Source organism: Lathyrus oleraceus, chromosome 4 (genome assembly GCF_024323335.1).
Source record: "Lathyrus oleraceus cultivar Zhongwan6 chromosome 4, CAAS_Psat_ZW6_1.0, whole genome shotgun sequence".
Taxonomy (NCBI): domain Eukaryota; kingdom Viridiplantae; phylum Streptophyta; class Magnoliopsida; order Fabales; family Fabaceae; genus Lathyrus; species Lathyrus oleraceus.
This window is the reverse complement of record NC_066582.1, coordinates 147,633,736-147,646,641: the sequence shown is the minus strand read 5'-3', so window position 1 is coordinate 147,646,641 and position 12,906 is coordinate 147,633,736.

Here is a 12,906-nt window from a genome sequence, read left to right as displayed (position 1 = left end):
GGAGCATTATTGGTTCTCCCCAAGCAGTAGGCGTGATTCCTCTTTCATCCCCGACAACATGTTTAACACCCGGTGTTCGTTGATTTCCCCGACCGTTTAGTTCGTCGTTATTCCCAGTTGAGTTTGTGTTTGTTCCTCAGCTGAGTATATGCATTTCATGACAGCAGTTTGCATGTTTTTGAAAGAACTTTGGTTCCCCACCAGTCGCCATCAGATTCATTTCCAGTCAGAGTTTCCTCCTGGTTTCTAAACGTTATTTGCATTTATTCCCTTGTAGGGTTGTCTCCCATTTGATATGGTGTTGACCTAAAATTCCCCGCAGAGGTGATAACAGTTTCCTCAGCGGATCTCCTCAGTTAGGGTTAAGCCTTTGAGATGTTTGATCTTTTCTCCAACAACTGTTTCCCTCTTTAGTGGATTGGCTGAGAATTGTATTGATGATTCAAACCAGCGACATTTTGTATCCTTTGCGATTGTTTTGTCAGCATAATCATCATATATACATATACATATACATATACATATACATATACATATACATATACATATACATATACATATACATATACATATACATATACATATACACTCATATAACTTCATCATTACATCATTACACTTGTTGATTCATGTCGCATCCGCGAAAAACAACCGGCGGGCTAAAACAAAACAACACAGAGCCGTCACCGTGCGTTATTTATCCCAAAAGAGGGAAAGGAAACGCTCGAAGTAAACCTGGGAAAAGCATGGTCTCGCGACCAAAGAGAATAGGATCGGGAGTCGGTTATGCGTAGGGAAGGTATTAGCACCCCTACGCATCCGTCGTACTCGACGGGATCCACGCTCTAAAAATAGGTTAAGGTTGCTAAAACAAACATCACACACACACACACACACTGAAGACAACACAGGTGGGGGAAAAGAGGAGAGGGCTCGCTAGGACATCGCATCCTATGCCTACGTATCTCGTCTGGAACGAGAATCGGAGCTGTCGTAGTTCGGCTCACGCACGCCAAACAAGACACACACAAACACAGGCAAACCTGGAACCCGAACGCCAATCGCTGGACTTACATCGGCTTCCGAACCAAACAAACACACTCAGGATACGGACAGCCAATCGCTGGTCTTACATCCATATCCTGGCACACAAGAGGGAACAAACAACAACAAGTTACTAAGGAGTCAGGCACTCGAGCCTAGCAACTGCCGAGCAAACACACGCAAAAAGAAAAAAGTGCCCGGAGAGACCACGCACGGTCTCCTGCCTACGTACCTCATCTGGTATGAGGATCAGGGCGACGTAGTTCCCCTGAACGGGAAAGAAATTCTAACCAGATACAAAGGGAGACACACTACTAGGGAGCTGGACTCGAGCCTAGATGTTATCATGCATCATTGCCCTATGTTATGGTTTCTATCCTAACTTGCACAGGCAGCAAGCTAATCCTAAACAGGCAAACCAAAGCATGCAAGCATAATCAAAACAAAGCAAACATTCGCAATTAGCACACACTATATCCAGACAAGGTGGGCTCAATCAAGGGTTAAGTTGCAAAAGCAACACAACTGTGTCAGGTGATGTTAGCTCTTAACCCTGACATTGAGAGTCAGGGTGAAGCCAGATGAAGTGGAAGTGAGGGGTGTGCCTCACAGCTCTTATCCCTGGCCAGGGAGAGCTTCAGACAAAGAAGTGTGGGTCCAGAAAGTGGGAACCCTTCTACACTTATGACACTGACTCAACTGATCTTGGGTTAATGTCCACAAGGCATCAACATGTGATGTGAGCCAAGGGACGACTCAACAGATTAGCAGGAGGTGGACTACACACCTCTTGTGTCTACCAATTGCCTTAACAAAGGTCTTTTCCTGCTTGGGGACAAAAATAAACAAGCACAATCATTGCCTCTTAAGGAGGACTTCAGACAGGTGCCTGGCCAAGTAACAGGTCAGGTCTTCCAGACTACATGGAGAAAAGAAATTCTACCTCAATTGGTTAACACAACCAAGCAACAGCACAAGCAAGTTCTCAAGGAACTATTAGCAACTAATGTACCTGAAATCAATCAAATATAATCAGTATACCAATCACAAAGTCAAAACAGACAAGATAAGAATCAACAGACAATGTATAATCAGACAATGCACTATGCAAAGCACAATCAACTCAAGTGAGCCAAGCATCCTACAAAATAAACCAAGTTAGTTCATAACAAGCATATAAACCAAACTCAATCAACTTGAATTAATCTCCTTAAAGCATTTGCTTCTTCAACCTGAAAATCACATTCAAACATGAGAAACAAGACCACTAGGACAAGCCTAGGGTCCAAAGGAGATGAAAAATTTAAAACAGCAAGTGAAACTCAACAAGAATCAAGATAAATCACTCCAGAATAAAGTCCAATTGGTCTCACATCGAAACTATGCACCAAATTCATTTCATACACAAATCATGTCAAAGTGTGCAAGTGTGAATCACAATGGAGCAAACAGAATGATCACAATCATATCAATACCAAAATGGCTCAATAAATTCCACAAAAAAACATGCCTAAACAGAACACATTCAATGAGCAGCATACCAAAAATCATGGTAATTGGATAAGTGGAAGTATGGAAATTAAAATGATCAAATCATGGTATGCAAAAGCAAGCCCAACCAAGGCCACAAAACATGCATCAACTTCAAATGATCATAAAACAGTGAAGACACATGATAACTGAACCACACCAAAGCCAAAATGAAGTTAAACATGTCTATATCACTCATGCCAAATTTCAAGTCCATCCAATACATATCCAGAATTTCACAAAACATGGAAGTTGAACACTCAAGAAAAGTTCACAAATGACTAAACAGCAAAGAAAATGTCAATCAAATAGGAAATGGATCAAAAAAATCCACAAAACATCATGCTTAAACTAGACATTCAGAAGCATCAACATACAAAAATCCAGGGCAATTGGCAGAGCACAAGCATAGAAATAAAATTCAAGAAGTTGAACAAACATTAGCGTGACACACATTGTCACACTCAACTTGATCAAATCATATCTCTCAAACCAGGAACTCAAAAATAGCAAATCATATACCAAACTGACCAGGAATAAGTCTAGATCATGCATACAAAATTTCAGGCATTTCCAATTACGCATCAAGATTTCATGCATGAAAAGGTGAGCAAGGTGCAAGGCATGGTATACACAAACAAACCCTAGGCATTTTAAAAATCTAACCGTGCACAAATTTATTAAAAATCATCAAAAAAACAAGCACATCACAAGGAGCATTCCGCAAAAAATCTCACATTATTTGGACAAAAATTGAATGAGATATGAATTTTTGAATGTCATGAAAAAATAAAAAAAATGTGAAATGGAGGATGTGAAACATGGATAACATATGAAAATAAATGGTAAGGCAATATGAGAAAATGACTCCACACGGAATCGAATCCGGTCCCCATTCAAACAGGTAGCGCGCGCTCAAACACGTTAATGCATGTAGAGTAGCGAAAATAAAGATCAAAATGCCATTTCTGGAAATTTTTAACATGTTCTTCGCGCGTTCATCACCAAATTCCAACATGAACAAATTTTAACCAAATCACACAAACTTTATATCAACAGAATCCTTGTTCAATGTACATCATGGATCCATAAATAATTAAACCTAATTCCTCATGATTAAAAAGAATCAAAGCAAAACATGTTCATGTATGAAACTTGAAATTCACATATCTTCCTCAAATCTCAATGAAAATTCATGATTCAAGTTGCAACATGCTCTACAATAGGAGATCTATCAAAGCCATATCATAATTTTAAGAATTAGCTCGGTCGAGTTCTAACCTCTTGGATGAGGCAGGTCTTGATTCGTGCGTTTCAAGCCTCCAATTATGAAAACAGATGAACTATGAGGATATAGGAGATGAATGAAGGCAAGAATCCAGCTCAGCAACGCTTGAATCCAATGAAATTCTCAACTGCCATGTGAATGCATCAACTTCAACAGCCACGATTTAGCAAGATTCTTCCACAATTCTTCTTCAACAGTTCTTCAATAGCACCTACAGATGATGATTAACATAAGAGAAAGCACGAAGAACAGTGAAATTTGATGAATCAAAGTGAAAAAAGTGTGAGAGAAATTGAGAGAATTTTGGAGATTTTTGATTTGGATCTGAGATTGTGATTGTGGATCCCAATTTTCTGTTATGATTAAGCTCTTATAGTACCTGCTAATCCAACTGTTAAACATGATTAGGCAAATTGGAAATGGATTAGTGAAATGCTCATGTTATGTCATTTGGCCAAAATGCCCTTTTTCAAGTAGAACCAATGGAACAGTGGAATCTTGCTTGAAGCAAGTCACAAATCATGTTTAGAAACAATTCCAATTGGTTTGGCATGATAATTGTGCATACTTTTCAAATTCACTATTTTTCCCACCAAAATTTAAAATGGTTCACTTGAAAAATGACCTTTTGATGTGATGATTTTTGACGAAATGTAATGATGCATTATGATAAAGCATGTCAAATGGAGTTTGCTCAAAAAAGAACCACATGAATTGGCCTTGTGAATCAAAAGTTATGCCACTTTGAAATTCAACTTTTTTGGACAATGATCAATCCATATCTTGCCAACCACAAATGAGAAATTCATGTTCTTGGACTTTTTGGAAAGGTGAGAGCAAGATCTTAAACTTTCATGTTGGACAAAATTTCATTTGAAGCATTTTTGGACACGTAATTTTGAGGTGAAAAACTTTCCATTTTTGGCAATTTTCAATTACAAGCCACTTTCTATTTTTGGAAAGTTTCCATCTGACTTTATTTTCTTCATTCTTGATGTTTGAAATGTCAAATGAAACTTTTTTGGACATGAATGAAGTGTATCTAACCCTCTCCCACCTCCAAATCCATGAATTCAGGCACAGTTGACCACAGTTGACTTTTCTGACTGATAGATGAATTTCAGCTTGACTGATGAACTTGAGCTTCAAACTCCTGATGAAATGGCTCAATGATGAAACCCTAGCTTCCATAAGCTCAATATAATCATATGATGATCCCCATATCCATTGAGAACCCCATCTCCTTGCTAAGTCCTGATTGGCCCAATACAACTGATTAGGGTTTACCAGAGGTCAAAACCCTAATCTCAAGGTATCTGATCAATCTCTTGGTGATGACAAGACCATGATGATGATGATGTACCATTTCAACCAAAATAAAGCTTAACCCTCCTTGAGGAACCATGAAACCCTGATTTGAATCACCAACCCTCAGATGATTAGTGATCAGTTCAATGAAACCCTAGCTTGCCCCTTAACCTCTTTATCTTCTGATCAAGACCTAAGAGGATGACTTGCTCAATATAGCCATATGATATGCAACATGCTAATGACTAATGACTTAAGAAATGCAATGCAATATGTTAAGCTAGTCCCAAGAGAGAAGGGCAAATTTTGAGGTGTTACAGCTGCCCCTATTCAATCCACTGTGAACCTGTCGATATGAATAGCCTCGGCTTTCAGATGATCAGGATGAAGAGTGATTGAATACCAAGAACAGACGAACAATTTGCACTCTGATGGGAAAATAACTAATAATGCCTGTCAGAATCGGCAAAGAACAATCTTGAAGAAAAATCCGCCTGGTACGGAGAAAGTCGGCCTGATCACCGAAACAGAAATGTCGACCTGTATACCAAAATAAATGGTAATGCAGGGATAACCATGGCACGAACACCACATATCCGCTGGGGATTATCTATTTTTTTTTACCGTTTCTTGAACCCCGAAAATTTTCTCTTTTTTCGTTTTCTTGAACCCCGAAATTTTCCTTTCGCGCAAATGATCCCGGATCATTGCATTTGAACCCCGACATCTTGTTTGCCAAAATAATGAACACCATTCTCCATTTGAACCCCAGTCGCCTGACGATAGCTCGCGATCGCCATTGTGAACCCCGTTCTCCAGAAAATGCCGCAACATTTCCCTTTCTCCATTTGGACCCCGCTCTCCAGAAAATGCCTCAACATTTCCCTTTCTCCATTTGAACCCCGTTCTCCAGAAAACACCTCGTGTCTCCTTTTCTCCATTTGAACCCCGTTCTCCTCTTTCTTGTGATAATTCCGCTGGCAACATCGGAAATAACACCAAACACCACTCTGATGGCGACATATCAGAGGGTATACCTTCATAAAAGGAAGGTAACATGTGCATCTCTTCCTCAGAAGATACCCATAACGACCTCCATTGGCCTCAGCCAAAGTCTAAGGTGACACATGAACAGAAGATAATCCTGAGGACCTCATCCCGGATTTAATCTTCAACTCCAATCTCCATTTGGACCCCGATCTCCAGAAAATGTCTCAACATTTCCTTTTCTCCATTTGAACCCCGATCTCCAGAAAATGCCTCAACACTTCCTTTTCTCCGATTGAAATGCATGTTTGCGCTGATCGCGTAACGTTCCCATCTCTGTCCGACGGAAAAGTTTCCTCCAGTATCGCACTACTGGGGAAGTACTGCTGATAAAAAACAGTGCCAAACTCCTCGGAGCAACACCTTCACCCTCAGGCAACCACTTCTCAAACGGTAACCACGGTCTGAGACTAGCTCATGCTTGCAATATGATGCATGATTGATTTTTCTGCGTAATGCTCCATAGTTATGGAAATGCTACGCGATTCATTATACAATATGTTATGCCTATCTACATGATGAATGTATAAAAAGTATCCCCCTCAAGGGACTCTTCTGGGGAGCTCGAGACACTCTGCTGAGGAACTCGCCACCACTCCAATTTCCGCCCTGCTGGGGAATAGCACTGCTGCTGGGAAAAAGGCAACCCTTGCTGGGGATAACCTCCTTTGCACCCGATCCGCTTGGGGATACCGCTGGGGAAGAAATCACCAACGCACTCTGTGGGGATACAACAGTCTTTGACTTGCTGGGGATACAACACTCCAGACTCTGCTCGAGGAACCACCGCACACAGATACTTCCGCTGGGGAAATTGCAACCTTCAGGCCTGGTGACTGGGGAAGTATTGATCTGAAACCTGCTGGGGATAACCATCCTGACCCTGCTAGGGAATCCACAGACCTTGAATCTGCTGGGGAATTAGTCATTCCGACTCTGCCTGGGGAGATGAGGAAAGTCTGGTACCGAACACCCGTCGACTCGTCGAACCACGACATTCACCGTCCAACTTCAATGTCAGCTTTCCAATTTTGAGAACTCCCAGACTCATCTGGACTTTTCTGCTCCATCATCTTGTATTCCAAACCGCTCCGCACTCGACAGAGAACGAACTCCTGGGATTTATACAGACTTTTCAATCTTCCGACTTTGAAGAGTCTTCTTGATTAATTCCAAGGATCATCGTACGTCTCTCGCCGTCTTTTCACCGTTCTTCCATTCATTCGCTCGTCCCTGATCGGACTCCATGGGGATTTGTTTTGTCAAAAGCTTCCACATCACAACCTGCAAGTGAGTGAAAAATACCTAACAGCACCTGCAAAAGAGATCGTTAGATAAAACCGTGCCCCAGGCGTGTCAAGATTTCAACACTTGGGTCGCTCAACCTTCCGAATAAGATTTCAAATTTTCAATCTTATAAGCATGCATTGGAAGGGACCTGTATGTCTTAAAATGCAAGATTCTTTATCACAATAATCGGATGTTTTTGCAATCAAAGCGGTAATGAAAAACAAAAACAAAATTATTTGACTGAATATGCATTTTATTGATTGAAAAAGTGTGGCTCAAATGAGCAATACAAAGGATGCAATTCCTGAAAAGAGGTAATTGCGCACAAAAGGAAAAATCTATCCTAATGGCAATGTGAAACCCGTGATCTCATCGAGTTCCAACTCGGTTACACCCCATATGTCCTCAGACTTTCCGTGCTTTCTGCCTTCTGAACAAGACGCTTCCGACTGACCCCTACCGGGTATTATCCATGTGCTCTAACCAAAGCAAACGATCATGCTAGACGCAGTTGTTCGTTTCAATCCCTCTTTTGCCTGAACCGCCCCTTCGGGTTTTCAGTCCACCGGGATACCCTTTTTTGCCCAAGCCGCCTTTTCAGGTTTTCGACTTGCCGGGTGTACAATTTTTCCTTTTTATATCCCTAATTTTTGCCCGAACCTTTTCTTTCTGCTTTTTTTGGTTCGCCGGGATGCCCCTTTTTGCTTGGACTATTTTGTTCTTTTCGTCCAGCGGGTCTTTTTATACGAAGTATTTTTTAACTGCGTCCGCATTCACAGGGGATGGAAAATCTTCGCCATCCATGGTCGTTAACAACAAGGCTCCTCCAGAGAAAACCTTCTTAACCACGAATGGACCTTCATAATTGGGTGTCCATTTGCCCCTACGGTCGTTTTGAGGAGGAAGGATCCTTTTCAGCATCACTCACGTGATACACACGAAGTCGCACCTTTCAATTATCAGCACGCTTCATTCGCTGCTGGTATAACTGCCCATGACAAATGGCTGCCAGCCTCTTTTCCTCAATCAGGCTTAACTCTTCATACCGAGTCCTTACCCATTCAGCCTCTTGCAACTTTACGTCCATCAGGACTCTCAATGAGGGAATCTGAACCTCAACCGGTAGCACGGCTTCCATCCCATACACAGCTAGAAAGGCTTTTGCCCCAATAGATGCACGTACCGACGTACAATACCTAGGATACCAGCTTCATACTCAATCACACCGTCGGTGCATTCAAATGCTAGTCAGGCAGCACAAGGAATACGGGATTTTTTTGGCGTAACCAAAGCAGCACCAACTCCGTTTCCATTCATGTTAATGGCCCCATCAGACATCAAAATCCGTTCGGATTCGGGGTCAGGCCCCTCCTCCGGGATCGGTTACTCTCAATCTTTCGATTTGAGCACCTCGAGATGTCCTCATCAGGGAACTCAAACTTCCTCGGTTGATAATCCTCCACGGGTTGTTGGGCGAGGTAATCAGACAATACACTCCCCTTTATTGCTTTTTGAGAGTATCACAAATCATTCAGCATTCTTTTGCTCTTTCACAGCCCGTCCGGTCAATGCTGGCTTCTCATGCACATACTTGATCGGATCCGTCTCGGAAATCCACAAAGTGGTATGAACCAGCATATACTGTCTCAATCGGCGAGCAGCCTATGCCAAAGTACATCAAGTTTTCTCGAACAGTGAATGTATTGTTTCACAGTCGGTAAACTTTTTGCTTAGGTAAATTGCATGCTCTTTTCAACAAGACTCGTCATGCTGACCTAATGCACCTCGTAGACCCCTCGAAGGCCCTCAAGTACAGACTTACCATTGCTCCTTCCACAAGAGGTATCAGAATCAGAGGTTCCTGCAACTTATTCTTTTATTCTTTCAATGCCCCTTGGCAATCATTATTTCACCTGACCGTTTGATCTTTTCTCATACGGGTTCATACGTGGATATTAGAGGAGATGTGAACCATGACATGTAGTTCAATCTACCTAAGAAACCACGAACCTCTCTTTTGTTCTCGGTTCAGGCACTTCTTGTTTTTCTTTTCTTTTCTTTTTTTATTTTTTTTAAAAGCAGGATCAACCTCGATTCCTTTCTTATAATGAACCCCAACATCTTACCGGACCGCACTCTGATAGTGCACTTATTTGAATTCAACCTCAGTTTGAATTGTCTCAACTAGTCCACTCAGCTTGGCCAGATCTACCAGATGCCCCTCTTCTGTTTGGGGACTTTGCTATCATGTCATCAACATAGCATTCAATTTCATGATGAATCATATCATGAAACAAAGTCACCATGGCTCTCTGATACGTGGTATCGGCGTTCTGCTTCTCTAGAGGACAGTCTTCTCTCTATGGTAACTTGTGCACAACGACACCGGTATCCGACCCTGGCATATCCTGACACGACCAGGTGAAGGTATCCACATGCTCTTTCAACAAGGCTACCATTCTGCTTTCGACTCGCCTCTGAAGCGGCCCCAATTTTCATTTCCTTTCTGACCTCGGCGGTGCTTGGACTAACACTCTTAATCCGCTCCTCATGCGGCTGAATCACCTTCTCCTCTTGTTTCAACAACCTGGCTAATCCCAGCAGATCACAATCTTCTTCACCTTCTTCTTCGGCATGATAGATCGGATTGTCAAAGTCATACAGAGGTGTAACCGAATTGTTATCAATGAGATCCGGAGAATTATTTTTTTTGAAGTCGGAACGAGACAAATCAAAAGGAAAAAAAATGAAAACAAACATTGCCATTTTTATTTGTTTTTATTTTTAAACTGCAAAAATAAATGAAAAACAGGGAGCACCGCTTTTAATTTGAAAAACATCCATTTATTTATGATGCAAAATGTTGCAAAATGAAACATGAGGCGGCCCTTACAATGAACCATTACGTGTCGGGCAACACGTATGGCTTTCATGCAAATAGTATTGAGAAACAAGAAATATTACTCTTCCGGATGAGTGACAGTGCTGATCTTTTTAGGCCTTCCAGCTTCCTGGTACGCACGATTTTATCCACGACTTCAGCTTGCGGTCACTGTCAATCTCTTCACTCACCGCATCGGCGTGAACTGAATCTAGCATTCCAGCACTAATAAATGCGAACGGTGGACGACGTCCTCTGTTTCGCTCAGACGAATCTTGGCCTTCCTGATAGCCAATCCAAAACATATCTGCCTTTACCACGATGCCTATGATCCTTCCCCATCCTGGGATCCCTCCATTTCTCACCACTTCTACTGCCTGTTTGTAAGAGGAAATGGACGGCTTTTTCTCTTTCCCAGCAATAATGACATTCTCCACCTGGACAGTTTCAACTGCCAGCCTGGGTGCTTTACATCTTACATCGTCCATTTCTACTTCAATTATTCCTTGAATTGTTTCCCTCATCATTGCACGCCCCTTTGTGGCGACAGCCGCACGACAGTTATCAACACCAGGGAAATCCCCACTCTTCGTCAGACGCTTCTGAACCACAGACATTGGAATCTTCAACTGGTCCCCGTTCGTTTCATCCATTTTCCTCTTGTCTTTGAACATCACATTCACCCCCATGGGGCCATGCATCGGCATGGGGTTAGTATTAACATCTGACATCAGCGCAAAATTGATGGCTTTAGAATCCACCAAATCTTGGACCACATGCTTAAAAGCTTTGCAATCCTCAATGTGATGTCCAGGTGCACCAGCATGGAACTTGCACCTGACATTCTCATCATAACTTGCAAGCCTCTGATCCGGCTTCCCTGGAACCAATGTCCTTGGCTGCACCAACCCGAGATCCATCAACCTTTTAAACAGAGAGGCATAAGTCACGGGCGGCTTATCGAAATGACGATCTGACGTCCTTCTTCTCACTTGGTACCCAGCTCTCTGTGTTCTTTGTGGAGGTGGCTGATGTTGCTGCTGTACTGATTGATTACCAGCAGGAATAGTCAATGTGGCAGCATACGGGTGATAACGATCTTTACCCCCTTTGGCATGCACATCCCTTGATTCAATCTCCTTCTTGTGCTGACTACTGCCAGAGCGCGTCGTTACTCCAGACGACAGAGCATCTCCCTGGATTTCCCCCATTCTCAGCCAGTTTTCAATCCTTTCCAACCTCTCAGCGATTGCTCTCTGCCCCACGGCGAGCCCTTTCACAACATTGGACAACTCCTTTATCATCTCCTTTAATTCGAGAAGGTCGGCGTTGGGAAGATTCATTATTCCTGTGTCAATCAAACAGGTCAGAAACTGACACCTGCAAAACAGAATACAAGTTATTATGCTTCATGCATGAATGCAATGTCTATCCATACGAGGAACATTCTGTCTTTCGATCCTGGTTTCATCGAGACAGATAATATTTCGACAATAACATTCTGACATCAGGATGTCTCTCAACTAGAATCTTAATCGAGAATGTACCTTGAGTATGGATAGACATGAGTTAGATGCAGGTAAATGCAAAATGTGATGATGCTGATGAATGAATGCAATGCACTGTGCCATCCTCCAAGTCATCTAATCATCTGTTGCACTGAGTTACGGCCTCTGACTGATCACAACCATCTGAGGTACTGATTAACCAGAAGTCCGACTCGGGAGTTCCGAAATAAACAGAACTGAAAGATACATCACCATCATCATCACACAATCTCTGAACAGATATCCACAACAATCTCTGAATCGGCCCGGGCAATCCTGAAATAAATGAATCCCCACTGATAAATAGCACGGACAGTACTTCGGCGTCTCAGAAAGAAATGTCCATAAATCCGACTTATAAATATGACTCTGATCAACGGAACCAAAAGTCACCAACAAAGTCACCATCTGAACATGCATCTGTAAGAATCAACCCTCCCCTCACAGGTGAATTCTAATCAGGTTATCCTAAGGCGGATAATAGTCTCGACAATCAGGCAAAGATACTCAACGGGTTTGCCCTTTCGGGTCTGCCGCTGCAGCTCTCTTAAGATTGTCTAAACCAAAGATCCGGGAAATGATCGGTCACCGAAGTCAATAGTTCAAATGAAGTGACTCAACCAGAGTGGAGTACCCCACAAAGGAAGAGCACTATCAAATGAACCTCGTCCGGCTTGTGGTACATCACATTGCCAAGCACATGTTGACCTAACATGAAGGAGGCAACATGAGACCACACTACTCCTAGGTGTATACTGGGGCCTGGGTTTTAGCCCCACTCAGAACACCCACCCCAAAACAACGGAACCACCTGTACAGAGGACATCAACATGGTAGTATGATGCATGCAAGTATTTATGCAAATATATACACAATCAGAATAATAAATGCAATAAATAAAGCGGCACAAGCAACCTAAACTATTCTAGAACACTAGGAGAGACTCGCTTAGGGAAGATGGACCAGCAATA